At 44.1% G+C, this 13,553-nt stretch overlaps 1 protein-coding gene across 4 annotated transcripts in view; it reads right to left on the bottom strand.

Annotated features, from left to right (window-relative positions):
- NHS (NHS actin remodeling regulator) overlaps nt 1-13,553 on the bottom strand; it is a 239,617-nt gene that overhangs the window by 33,683 nt on the left and 192,381 nt on the right. The window lies entirely within an intron of this gene.

Here is a 13,553-nt window from a genome sequence, read left to right as displayed (position 1 = left end):
AAGGAATGGACATGACTAACCTAGGTTACTTTCAATGGGTTTATGCAGAATATAACAGTTGGATACCACCCAAACATCTCAGGTGGGTAGTCTCAGGCATGTAGCTTCATGCAAACAGAGGCAGATGTCAGTAGAGAAATCTCACCAACTTGCAACTGATTGATAAACATTCATCTCGGTCATTACCCACGGCCCTCCTTGTTACTCAAACTTGACCTATTACAATAAATACATATGCATCTGTATTGCTTCAGTATATTTTCTTTTTCTTTGGGGCAGGGACGGGGGCAGGGGAGGAAACAAGTATAATAAAAGAACTTCCAAGTCGTGATCTGCTTAACCTGATATGAGCTTATGAAAAACAGCTCCAATGCTGTTGCTATCCTACCTCGCAACTGAGAGAAGATGGAGGCCTCCACTTGTGCAAAATCACTATCAACAGAAATATGGAGATCATGCATCCTACCCCCATGGGACATATTTCAGTAATATTACCTGAACTGAAGAGAGTAGAGACCATCCGTTCACAGCAAACAAAGAAGCCCATACACAAAGAAGCCAGAAAAATGTGACTGAGGCCTGTGATAGTCCGGAGGATGTGGGGATGGTAGCAGGGAGGAAGAATCACAGGGAAGGATTTCAGACCTCACTTGGGCAGTTCGGAGAAAGCTGAGAGGTCAGGTTTACTGATGTGCAGGGACCATTGTCATTTCATCAAGGGTTCAACATACAGTTGCAAAACAGAAGAGATATTCTCGCAGGAACATTGGCAGTGGGTAGATCTTACATAGGAGGAGGAAGGTGAAAAAGACACAGACAGAATGGGAAAGTAAGGAAAATACTTCCACATATGCTCTCCAAATGAACAGATTTCAGATATCTCAATAGCATCCTTGGGAGTGTGGCTTTTTGGGCCAAATTCTACAACAGAGCCTTCTGTTTCAAAATATGTGACTAAAGGTTTGGGGAATAGTCCAGTATTGTCAACTCTACCTGACGATGGCTTTCCAAGGTCTCAAGTGGCAGTCTTCCACATCACCTGCTACCTGCAGAATCTGCTACCTTTGTCACTAAATATGGCTGGGATTGAGCCTAAGACCTTCTGAATGCAAAGGAGGTGCTCTCTAGCCCTATGATCCCTATGATGAGGGATCCTGATGTGGAGGGTACCCTGCTCCAAAGTGTCATTCCTACCACTTCACTCAGGCATACCTGAATGTAATATCCATGCATTGCAAATAGCTTGCCATGAGCCCAAGCTGTTCCAAAGGCTTTGTGTACAAAAGAACACCTGTCCCCGAGATGTATGTAGGCTTCATTCCTAGAAAGTTCCACCATAACCCAATTCCTTTTCTCTGTTTTCTCCACGTCCCCCGCCTCCTCCTTTACTTAGTGACCTAGATTGCTTCGAAGAGGAAAGGGTTCAAGCTGGGGGAGTGGAGCACCGAAGCACTTTGCCTGTGCTGAGTAGCAAAGAAAGGCAGTGAGAGGCTGACGAGAGATGGGAGGGTGTTTCCCTAAATGGATTTGCCCTCCAAGTGAGGAGTAGGGGGAAAAATGGATTGTCTACTTGTATGTGCATTGCATCCATGTGCAATAGATACACACACACACACACACACACACACACACATGTGCCTTCTTGTGCCGGTGGGAATCTCCCATCTGAAAAACACACTGTATTCTGCAAAGAACAAATCCCTCTGCAACTCATCCGCTCTAATGCGCTGTGACAGAATACACTGAGAAGTACCGCAACATGCTTATCTATTAATATATGTTTGAAACAATCAATAATGCATGTGCTGCAATACTCGCTCTCTGCGCTTGGTCCTGATACATGCAGAAGCAAATCTGTCTGGAGAAGCAACTTAGTAAGCAAAATGGAGAAGGGGGGAAAAAACCACCACACCAGTATAGGAAAGCTCTGGCATAATTCCCAAGACGGTTGAAGGGTTCCTGGTTTGTATGCATAAAACTGCAGAATTTCATTTTCCCTCGCAAAGGCCCAGCGCAAATGAACCCCAGAGCACATGTGTGTGTGTGTGTGTGTGTGTGTGTGTATACACACTCCCACCCTCTTGATATTCTTCAAGCGATTGGAATGATCCCTTCCCATCATCCCTTCCTTCCTTGAGAAATTTGAAGCTGTCATTTTAAGTGGCAGGTTTTTGCTTTGTTATGTAACAGAGAGGCAAGAAACCCACATAAACTCCAGGAAGAGACTTTGATCATGCAGAGGAATTGAAAGCAACTTCTTTCAGGTCCTGGCTTACTAGTGACAACCAGCAAGAGATCAAATACAAATGTTGGCACAAACAAGGAACAAGGGAACAAAACAGGCCTTTCCCAAAGCAAAGGCTGTAAAAGAATTTCAGCAAGGTCACCACGGTGTCAGAGCTCTCTTCAGTTTTATTGGACTACCAGTGGATAACAAGGTAACTGCCTACAGAGAAAGCCTTCTATTGTTGCTCTACTTCTGTGGCTAAGCAGACTAGCTGGGAATTAGTTGACTTACAAAATATGATGCTTGCCTCCTACACCAATGAACCTTTCTTCTAAAGCAGCAGAGAAATGGAAGCGCACACACCAACGAAATAAGGAAAGAAACATGCAATTCACACACTCCAACTGTTTCTTCTGCAGAATGTTTTCCCTCACAGCCAAAGCTAGGTAAGGGGAAGGAATTCATTCTGCTTGCATTGTAAACTTGCACTGATTTGCAAATTCCCAACTCAACGTGCGAACTTGAGACACAGCTATCCTTTGAAATTCAAACTCCTCCAAAATTTGACGATGCAATTCTCTAACCAAAATAGTGCACATAAATGCATGTTATAGTGAAAAGAACTTAGAAAGCTACCCTGTATTGAAGAAAATAGCTTGTGAATGTTCATTTATTAGGTAAAATTACATAACAAAAACATATCGGGAGAAATGCATGTGAAAAGGAGTTCGCTGGAATTAAGGGTGGAAAAATGAGAAACTGGCAGAAACCAAAACTTATAGATTTGTCCATCCATCCCTAGCCACAACCAGTCCAAAATACAAGAATGCTCTAGCATACATTCAGTGCTGTGAGCATTCACTGAAGATACAGTAAGATGATAAAAGTTTTGGATGCTATGGATGACTGCGCCATATATTTGCAAACTTACTGCCTGCATCTAAATCTGAACTCTGGTGCGTTATAAGTTGTAATGTTTAATACATAACTAAGAGTATAATGCCTTCTGTTAGACTCTACAGTAGTCAGTTGGTCTTCTACCATGTGTTTCTAGGGTTCAGTCATATTACATTTTCAGAAGTGTCCCATATTATTTTTGTTCAGGAATCTTCATGTGAAGAGACAGTCACAAGATTTGGCAACAATACAGCATGGCAAAAAATGTTTTTTGTTTTGTTTTGTTTTTCCCTTTGAGAAATCCTTGCAATATATAAATTACAAAAGTTACTTAATTACCTAAAGGCAACCAGGCAGAGGACCAGGCAGAAGGCCTCCCTTCAGATGTCAAGGAGATAAAGAACTACATAACTTTTAGAAGACATCAGAAGGCAGCCCTGTATTGAGAAGTTTTTAATGTTTGATAATTTACTATGTTTTATATATGCAGTAAGCTGCCCTGAGTGGCTGGGGAAACCCAGCCAGTTGGGCAAGATATTATTATTATTATTATTATTATTATTATTATTATTATTATTATTATTATTAGCATTTGAAATTCAGCTACTCCAGAGCTTCACCAAGCAATCTCTATTCCTGAACTTTGTATTGAAGGCACTGCCACCACATGGCAATCTGTGTTCAGCACTTATCACACTTCTTCACATCTCTGTTAAGTCTGCCAACAAGGAGGGCAATTATGGTTGGCTGAGATTCATAATGAGGATGTTGTTCATTAAGTATTAGAGGGAGACCACCCAGTCATTTTTAACAACTATGGAGCCATTAAGTGGTATATATTTATTAGAGCAGTAGAGCCCAAAGCACAGCACATTACAAAAGTTGCCATACTCTGTTGCAAAAAGACAATGAAATGATTAGTGAACTTGTATCACAGACTTGTAGCCAAAAAAGGATTTGGCTAGCACTGACCCAGTCTGTAGGCCACACATTAGCCACTCCAGATCTAAATTATGGTACTTGGTTGAAGTTCCTTATTACTGGGAACCCTGATAAGGAAGGGCTCCCAGTTGCAGGAAGGTTTCTCGCTGTGCTCTTCCAAACACACTTAGAAATCCACTTTATACATTCCTAGTCGACTCAGGAAGCTTGGGAGCAGAGTAAATTGTGGACATTTGCCTCCCCTCCCCAAAACTCTATTTTGAATGTCTCTTTCCGGAATGAGGAACTGAGATTTTAAAATTAAGTTTTAATTGGTGGGAATGAGAATCAGAAATAGGAGTAAGAACCAAATTGATCCATCTGAAAGGCATCCTTTCCCCTTCACCCTGAATTGGGTGAGGGGACAGGTCCTTTGTCACCCTTCCTCTGTCTCCCCATGTCTCTTTATTTCAACATTCATGGCCTGATTCTTTGGATGTTGACTTAGCAGTGCATCCCACTGTCTTCAACAGGACTTGCTCCCAACTGGAGAAGTACATAGGACTGAAACCTTAATCATGCAACCCAAAATTGGATAGTTTCTAAAATGTTCTCACTCTTCAGGCATTTCTTTGTGATGGATTTTCAATTTTCATTAACAGACTTGATAACCACAGACCATAAATTAATTTGTTTGAGCTCTCTCCACTTAGCAAAGATTTGCATTCCATACTTCCTGTGTTGGGTATGGGGAACCCCTTTCTGCCCAATAGTTACTTTCCCTTCTGGACAACCTTGTGAGGTGGGACATGCCAGTGGCGGGTGGGATCAGAGGCAAAAATGGACAGAGCAATTCACACCAATTTTACCTCTGTGCACTGAGCTAATTTTTACAGAGACACCCCTCTTTAGTCTCCTTGCAGGCAAGCACAAGGCATTATGGGAGTTCAAGGGCACAATGCAATCAGGCAGAAACACTCAGGGAGGGTGTAAAGCAGGACAGGTGATGGGCGTGGCCTGAGGAGAAGGGGTGTGGCCTAAGGAAAGTTCCAAGGGCCACATCTGCGCCTGAGATCCCCCATCCCCACTTTATGGCATATGCATCTGATAGTGAAGGATAGGTAACAAATTTAATCATGATAAGATGTGCTGTGGTCAGGGCCAATGATTCCATTTTGCTGTTTGAGGCAAATCAGGAAGTGCTGGCCGCTGCTGCCTGTGGTGATGGCAGAGAAGCGATGCCGGCACTGGCACTGATTTCAGGGGAGATCTTGCCAGAAATCAGAGCAGAGGTGGCCAGGCACAGCCTCACCCCACCAAACAGCTGTGGTAGCCTATGGTATCTGGCCACAAGCAGGAAAATACAAAGAAGGAATAAATTCATTTGTCCTTTGCTCCTCCTTATTCTTCTGTGTGTTTCCAGAATTTAAACATTGTGCCACACCCTGGAAACCAGAAGCATGAAATCTCTCTCTCTCACACACGTTTATTTCTGCAGCCTCAATAATACAGGCACAATTTATAATGCCAAACCCTTGAATGCTCACAATATATCAAATGGCAGGACGTATCTTTGCTTTCCATGTTGCGCATGTCACCTTTTCATTCATAAAAGACAAGTCGTATCTTTAATCACTCTGCCAGAATAACAGCACTCGATTGCTCGCGTTATCAAACACTATTGGAAAAGCCTAGATAAGGAAGGCTGGGCAACCCCAGCCTATTAGTATTCCACACACAGCCACCTCCTCGTAAACGAGAGTCATTGGTATCCCAGCAACCCTTAACTTTTCATTCTCCCTGGATTGCCGGATCTTTATCAAAATATAATTACATCCCTCATTTGGAAGATAAATTTTGATAGCCTGTGCCATGCCCAAATAAATAAAATCTGCGAGTGCTAAGATTCCACGGTCACAAACACCTGCATGCATCAAGGCACTTAGGGGGCCTCTTACCTTGTGGAAAGATTTGTTTGGTCTGCAGCATCTCCCACCTTCGCATCGATAGCTGAGGTTAAATGTTCAAATGTGGCAACAAGCTGCAAGTCGGCCCGGTCTAGCATCCAGTTCCCAACTGCAGCAAGCCAGAGGACTCTGGGATGCCTAAGGGCAGGAAGGAAGCAGGCCTTCTCCCACTTTCCACCCCACTACCATCCCAAGGTATACTGCTTTTGAACCTGGAGGATCCATTTACCTATCAGGGTAAAATCCCATGATAGAGCCGACATCCATTCATTTGATAAAACTCAGGAAATGCCTCCATTTGGAAACACAGAGTCACAGAGTTGGAAGGAACTGGGAAGGACATCAAATACAACTCCCAGCAATGCAGGAATCTTTTGCCCAATGTGGGGCTCAAACTCATGACCCACAGATTAAGTCTTATGTTCTATCTACTGAGCTAACCCCCGATAATTCAAAATAAATAGTAGTACAGTCATACCTTGAGTTAAATATGCTCCAGGTTGAGTGTTTTCAAGGTTACACTCCAAGGCGACCTGGAAGTAATAGAATGTGTTACTTCTGGGTTTCGCTGCTCACGCATGTGCAGACGCTCAAAATGACGTCATGCGCATGCACGGAAGTGGCGAATCGCAATCCGCGCATGCGCAGATGCGGGCTGCATTCACTTCAGGTTGCGAACGGGGCTCCAGAACGGATCCCGTTCGTATCCGGAGGTACCACTGTAGTATGCAGTTTTACATTTACTGGAGGCAATCAGTGCTATTCTTCTAGAAATAGAGGTCCCAGAACTCACCATGAACACCTCCCTCATTCTCTTAGAATGGCAATGGTTGCCCACCTGAGAGGTGCCGGAACCGAGTTCTGGCGAGTTCCAATTAAAGCCCTGGGAGCAAGTGATTTTGCACTTGACAGGCATGTGAGAGACACTGCAAAGTGTAACAGAACTTTAAATTTTTATTTTGTGACCTGTTGCGTGACTCAGAATAAAAGAGGCTAGTTCTTGAATTGCACCAGAAAGTACTGCAGTACAGGCAGCAACTGTCTGAGGTGTGTCCTATAAGTGCATGACGGTGCACGCATTGTGCTGAACACGGAAGCGACCCACAAACATAACAGAAAGGGGCGGGATGTGCAGGCGACAGAATGGGGCTTTTGCAGGCTTTTTCAATGATGTTTCAAATACCGGTTTATGCAATTTCACTTAAACGTGTCGTGCCTTGGAATGTAACTCCCGGGTAAATTGGGAGTTGCCTGTACTTTATGGGGAAGAAACATAGGGAAGATGCTGGAGTCACACCATTGGTCAATCTAGCTCAGAAATGCCTACACTGACCAGCAGCGGCACTGCAGGGTTTCAGACAGGGGACATTTCCAGCCACGTTTGGAGATTCTGGGGGTTGGACTTGGGACCTTCTGCATGCAAAGCAAATGCTCCATTGCTGTCCTAATGCCTTTTCCCACCTACTCATACCAGCAGTGGCAGGCAAGGTGGGTAGCGCTGCTCACCTGGCTTCCCAACACTGCTCATCACTGCTGGTTGCCTAGAGGGAAAGGGGTAAGGCCCTCAGTCACTGGAATCACCTCCATGCTGCGAAGTAGGTAAGCAAGGTGCCCCACCCCGATCTACCAACTGCTATCGTTTGCCTCTAACAAAAAAAACCCTTACCAGTTAGGTGACAATGATACTTCAGTATCTCCATAACTAATTAGGTTCCTAAAATACGTGCAAGACATTCCACCTTCCTAGGCGATGGTGCTTATGCTGGGATTCAGCTTTAGCTACCACAGACATTTACAATGCAAAAGCTGAGGTAGAAAAGGAGGAGGGAGGGAGGGAGGGAGGGAGGGAGGGACAAATGCATCCTGACAACTGGGACATTTGGAGGTTGGCGTTTTCCCTGGGGCCGGCACTCTGGAAAACATGGCAGTCCTGGCTGAAATAGGACCATTGGAGGGCAAGTTGTGGAACTGTAAATGTGAAGATAGCAGTCAATCCTGCCCTTCTTATGCCATTAGGAAAGTGACGCTAATTTAAGATTAGGAATGTTTAAGAGGCATTGCCAGTGGACAGGTAAAATAATAACTAGCAAACTATATTGTGTGAAGCGCACTAGGATGATTCAGAGAAGAGATTGAGTTTAATCTCTGGTTAGTTTAAGCATGCCTTTCCCTGCTAGCTGTGACTGGCAGTGTTTGGCTCACATTCCAAAATGGACTAACAACATACCTGCTGGATCAGGCCAAAGGTCCACCTTGCCCAGCATCCTGTTGTCCCCGTGGCCAACCAGTTGCCCACGGGAAGCTCATAGGCAGGACCTGAATCACTTGTGATTCCCAGCAACTGAAATTCAGGAGCATGCACCTTTTGATATTGTAGGTAAAAGGTAAAGGTAAAGGTACCCCTGCCCGTACATAGGGTGTCCGACTCTGGGGTTGTGCGCCCATCTCACTTAAGAGGCCGGGGGCCAGCGCTGTCCGCAGACACTTCCGGGTCACGTGGCCAGCGTGACGAAGCTGCTCTGGCGAGCCAGCACCAACGCAGCACACGGAAACGCCATTTACCTTCCCGCTATAAAGCGGTACCTATTTATCTACTTGCACTTAGGGGTGCTTTCGAACTGCTAGGTGGGCAGGAGCTGGGACCGAAAGACAGGAGCGCACCCCGCCGCGGGGGTTCGAACCGCCGACCATGCGATCGGCAAGCCCTAGGCGCTGAGGTTTTACCCACAGCGCCACCCTGATATTGTAGGTAAAAGATATGAAAAAAACATCCATTGCTCATCAATGCTGTGCTACCTTGCTGTGTGTTGTTGAACCATAGGGCCATCACTCAGGGGTAGAGCCTTATCCCAGGTTCAATCCTTGGCATATCCAGGTAGGATTACAAACACCCCCTGGCCAGTGTTTCTTAAAATTAGATCCACAGCTGTGGTTGGATTACAATGCTCCTCATCCCTAGCTAGCAGGACAAGTGGTCAGAGATGATGGGAGTTGTAGTCCAACAACAGCTGGAGAGGCATTGAGCTAAATGGACCACTGGTCTGACTCAATGTAAGGCAGCTTATGTTTCTATAAAATCACACATACACCATGGATAGCTGTATGTGTGATGGGGGGGCAGGCGGGCAACAAGTATAAACACAAAATACAAACTTTGACATGGTAACGAGCATGCAAATCTATCCTAAGTTCCATGTTCTGTCCCAATATCAGATCTCATGGAGAAGGCAGCTCAGAGGTTGCAGGACCATGGATAGCTCCAAGTGAGCAACTTGACCCCATCAAGGTTGAGAGCAAAACTGAGCCTTTTTAAGCATGTGCCCCCAGATTACCCCACCTGACTTCCCAAAATATGCTCCTATGCTATGTCCCACAAGCTGGGCCAAGGTTTGCAGCCACTGAATTCAAGTAATGCTGCATTATTCCCAATTCACAGAAAAAATAAAAATTAATAGTCTGTTTTTTCCCTTTTCAGTTTTACATTATTAGAAGAACCATTCGTCTGACTAGGTTTCAGCCAATTCCATCTGTGGGAATTGTGTCATCATTGCTAACAGACAGATATTTTTGTAAGCAGCCATTCAGCATATTTCATTGTAGCCCAATAAGGCTAAGCACTGACATCAGGGGCAAAAAAGGCGGCCAGTGTCACGGAGCAGGAGTAAATATTTCAGGTGCTACTAAAGTATGAGATCATATTCTCCGCTATTAATACAGGGTGGGATTCAGTGAATCAGTCCATCAACTTGCTTAATGGGCCTTTCCCACATCCCAGCACTGCTGGACTGTGAGGTGCAGTGGGAAGCATTGGGTTCCTCAGCCTCTGTTGTCTCCTGGTCTCCCATAGCAGACTCAGAGCCCAGCACCTAGTTTGGCTCCTTAGCTAGAGACTCTGCAGCCTCCGACTCCAAGTCTTGATTGCTGCTGGACTCTGGGTCACAACACTAAGGTTTCAATACCAAGCCATCTTTCCCTGGGTTAGCAGTTCTCGTGACATGAAGTAACATTCAGGCAACTTTTTGTTGGGTCTAAATGTGCAGAATCAGGTTCACCCCAGCAAAAACAACGATAATTAATTTGTCAGATGGAACTCAGTGGGATTCATGACCATTATAGACATTACACTGAATGTGTTGGACTGAGGTGGTTCCCCCCCCCCCCCAATGCTTGGCCATATTAAAAAACATCAACAAATGTCCCAACATGCAATGAGCTGGCACCTAAGTTAAACATTTCTCCCTGACAAGCTATTTCCCATCTCACAAATTTGAGGGGTTTCTATTTTACAGGGCAGGGGGGAGCAGTGCAAAACATATCCCCCCCGAAGTGGTTCAGTCCTCAGGCGACTTCAACCGATCATGTGTAATGTATAGCTCATCCAAGCAAACTTGTTCAAGAGCTAGTGGTAAGCCTTCTATGGGTGTCCTCAGAAACCTCCCTGAATATCACTACAATAACAATCCATGTTTCTTCTGCAAGGCTGTTAATCACACAGGCAACTATGGTTTTTCTAGGTATAGAAAATATGCAGTGTCTTTTAACCAATTTCTAAATATGTATTGCTCCTGCACTGCCCATTCGCAAAGACCTGAACCTGGAATGACTTCTTCCTTTGCAGATACTCAGCTGGGGTTACTCTGAGCAGCCAATGAGCACATCCTAGTACTTGGTTTCCTATTTCTTTTCCAACCTTAAGCTTTTATACTTTTCTGAGTTTCTCACCAATATGTTCCACAGAGCATCCTCAGTTACTGCTGCAACACCAATCACAGGAGGTTAGATAGACAGATAGATGATAGATAGATGATATAGATACAGTGGTACCTCGGGTTAAGAACTTAATTCGTTCTGGAGGTCCGTTCTTAACCTGAAACTGTTCGTAACCTGAAGCACCACTTTAGCTAATGGGGCCTTCTGCTGCTGCCGTTCCGCTGGAGCACGATTTCTGTTCTCATCCTGAAGCAAAGTTCTTAACCCGAGGTACTCTTTCTGGATTAGCAGAGTCTGTAACCTGAAGCATCTGTAACCTGAAGTACCACTGTATAGGAATAGATATAGATATTATTCAATATAAACCCCACTCTGCATACAATCCTTTCCATCAACAGGATCATGAAGGAGCAGATCTACAATACTGGTATCATGAATGTCAAGTAGCAAGAACTCTGTATCATCAATGCTAAAAATAACTGAAATAGAAAGAACAGGGAGGGCTGGGAAACACTGCTACCTGAAACCCAGTCAGTGTCAACAATACTGAGCTAGAGGAACCAATGGGCTCATCTGGTGTAAGAAATACCCAATGCCCAAGGGATATTTTCCCCCTGCAGGCGACTGTGCAGTGTCATATTTGTGAGAGAACATTGCCTAGTGTTTCCTGTACTCTTCCATCACAGCCAGATTAATTATTCCATATGCCACGTCCACAATGCTTGTCAACCTAATTTATGAATGTAATAATACAGATCATTTATAAACTAGAGGTATGAAGATCACAAGGAAGTCAAAGTCTATTTAACTATAGATAGCATTTGGTGGGGGATGGGGAATTGCATTATAGAGGTAGAACCACTGAGGTTGCCCCTTCATTCATTCCCACACGGGATTCTGCCCTCTGCCATTCAGTCACTATGCAACCACACTTGCCCCTTCTTATTGCTTTCATTATAATCAGCAAATGGCAACACAGGTGCCTCTGTAGAAGAGGAACCTGAAAGCTAAGCTGTGAACCGACCATTTAAAATAAAAATAAAAATACTGTTCTATCTTCCAAGGGCAACTGAGGATATGAGAAGGGAACGATTAGGGGGCATCCACTCCCTGTCGTCCAATGCACCACACTGCAGAAAGAAGAGTTTGCTGTGATACAAGCCTCTAACATTATCATAATCACTGCAAAGCCAGCCTTTTTACTGAGCATGTTTACTGGTGGCAATGAATTTCACAACCCTCTCCAATATTTTGCATCCTGGATAAGTGGTGAGGATTTGTCAATCACGATCACCATTTCTTATTGTGCTCATAATTTTTCCTCTGTGCCTTTTGCATTCCTGTGAAGGAAAACACACACACACACCTCAAAAGCCCTTCCTAACTTCTTAGTAGCTGCTGCCATCATAAAGGACTGGCATTTTCTGTATCATATATATCAGCAACACAACACAAATCCAAATGGGTTCTATGAGTCAGCTCTGTGCCTTTGCAGAGTAAGAAGCAAACAGATCTAGCCCTCAGCAGCAGGAGGAGAGAGGATTCAAGCACTAGTTTTGCAAATCATAATTGGGCTTACAGGGCAGACATTATTAGCAGCTCTTGTGTCAGACCAAATAATGTAAAATAAAAATAAACCATGAAAAAGGGAGAATCGGCCAAAGTAGCAGAAGTATTGCAAAGACCAGCACCACTTAACTGCCCACCATCTTGGCTCAATCATTCCACCATGTATGACACCCCCCTCCCTTACAATGACCTTAGCAGAAACTACTGCATGAACATTGCATTTTATTTTTAGGTGCAAGCACTCAGAAAATCCCAGGTGTGTGGCTGAATGGCCAAAGGGCAGCCTCACCTTCAATACCCTTTTATGGAAGGGCTGGGGAGAGAAGCAGGCTCTGGGGAAAGGGGCCAGCATGGATAGTAGTACTCATTTAGGTTATTAGAGTAGTTCTATTAAGGACACACACACACACACACACACACACACACACACACACACACTACATTTCCTTTCTTATTTGTGAATCCCCCCTTTTTTTAAAAAAGTCAGATTTAGTGCCCTTCCTTTGAGCTTTTAATACCCAAATAATTTCCCTTCCACCTGCAATTTGAAAAGTACAGCCTTGTTCCCATGCCAGGGATTTCTCGGTGCCTGACAGCTTCTGCATTTCCATACCTTGCTGGTAAGCATAAATGCTGCATACTAAACTCTTACAGCCAGTGGCAGTGATTCTTACAGAAAGGAGCAACACATTACTACGACTGCTAAGATAAAACTTACAAGACAATGCAAGACAATTTTTTTTAAGAAGCCACAAGCAAACAAAGTCACATTGCAATTATAAAATAAAATAAAATAAAATATTTGATTTAACCAGAATAAAAGGATTAGAAGGAGTGGATTAACATAGGAAATAAAATGTATTACCATTGGGGAAACTCCTGTTCATTTAGATTCTCCAGCCAATGCATAGAGTCACCCAGAGATTGCAGCTTTTCCTTTTAACTTCATTCCCCAACTGTGTAAGGAATTGGTTAAAAATGACGTCACTGCTGATCTACTCACTCCCTTTCCTAGTCCTCACCCCCATTCACTTGCCAAAAGAGCTGAAGCTGCTACACTTATCATCCCGAGTTGGCCAATGAAACACGACTATCCAAGTTCCTGGTTCTGCATGGGGCCATGTCAGTGCAGTACTGCAAGTGCATCTCTCTTAAGTCTCCTGCAGCATCATTTTGCTAAAATGCACCGTCAAGAGGCCCCAGAAACTTCCAGAGATCTCTGAAGAAATCCTATTTGTCCCAATCTCAGGATGCATAAAACA

Source organism: Podarcis gaigeae, assembly GCF_964106915.1.
Source record: "Podarcis gaigeae genome assembly, chromosome: 4".
Taxonomy (NCBI): domain Eukaryota; kingdom Metazoa; phylum Chordata; class Lepidosauria; order Squamata; family Lacertidae; genus Podarcis; species Podarcis gaigeae.
Note: the sequence above shows the minus strand (reverse complement) of the source record. Positions and strands in the feature narration are given on the sequence as shown.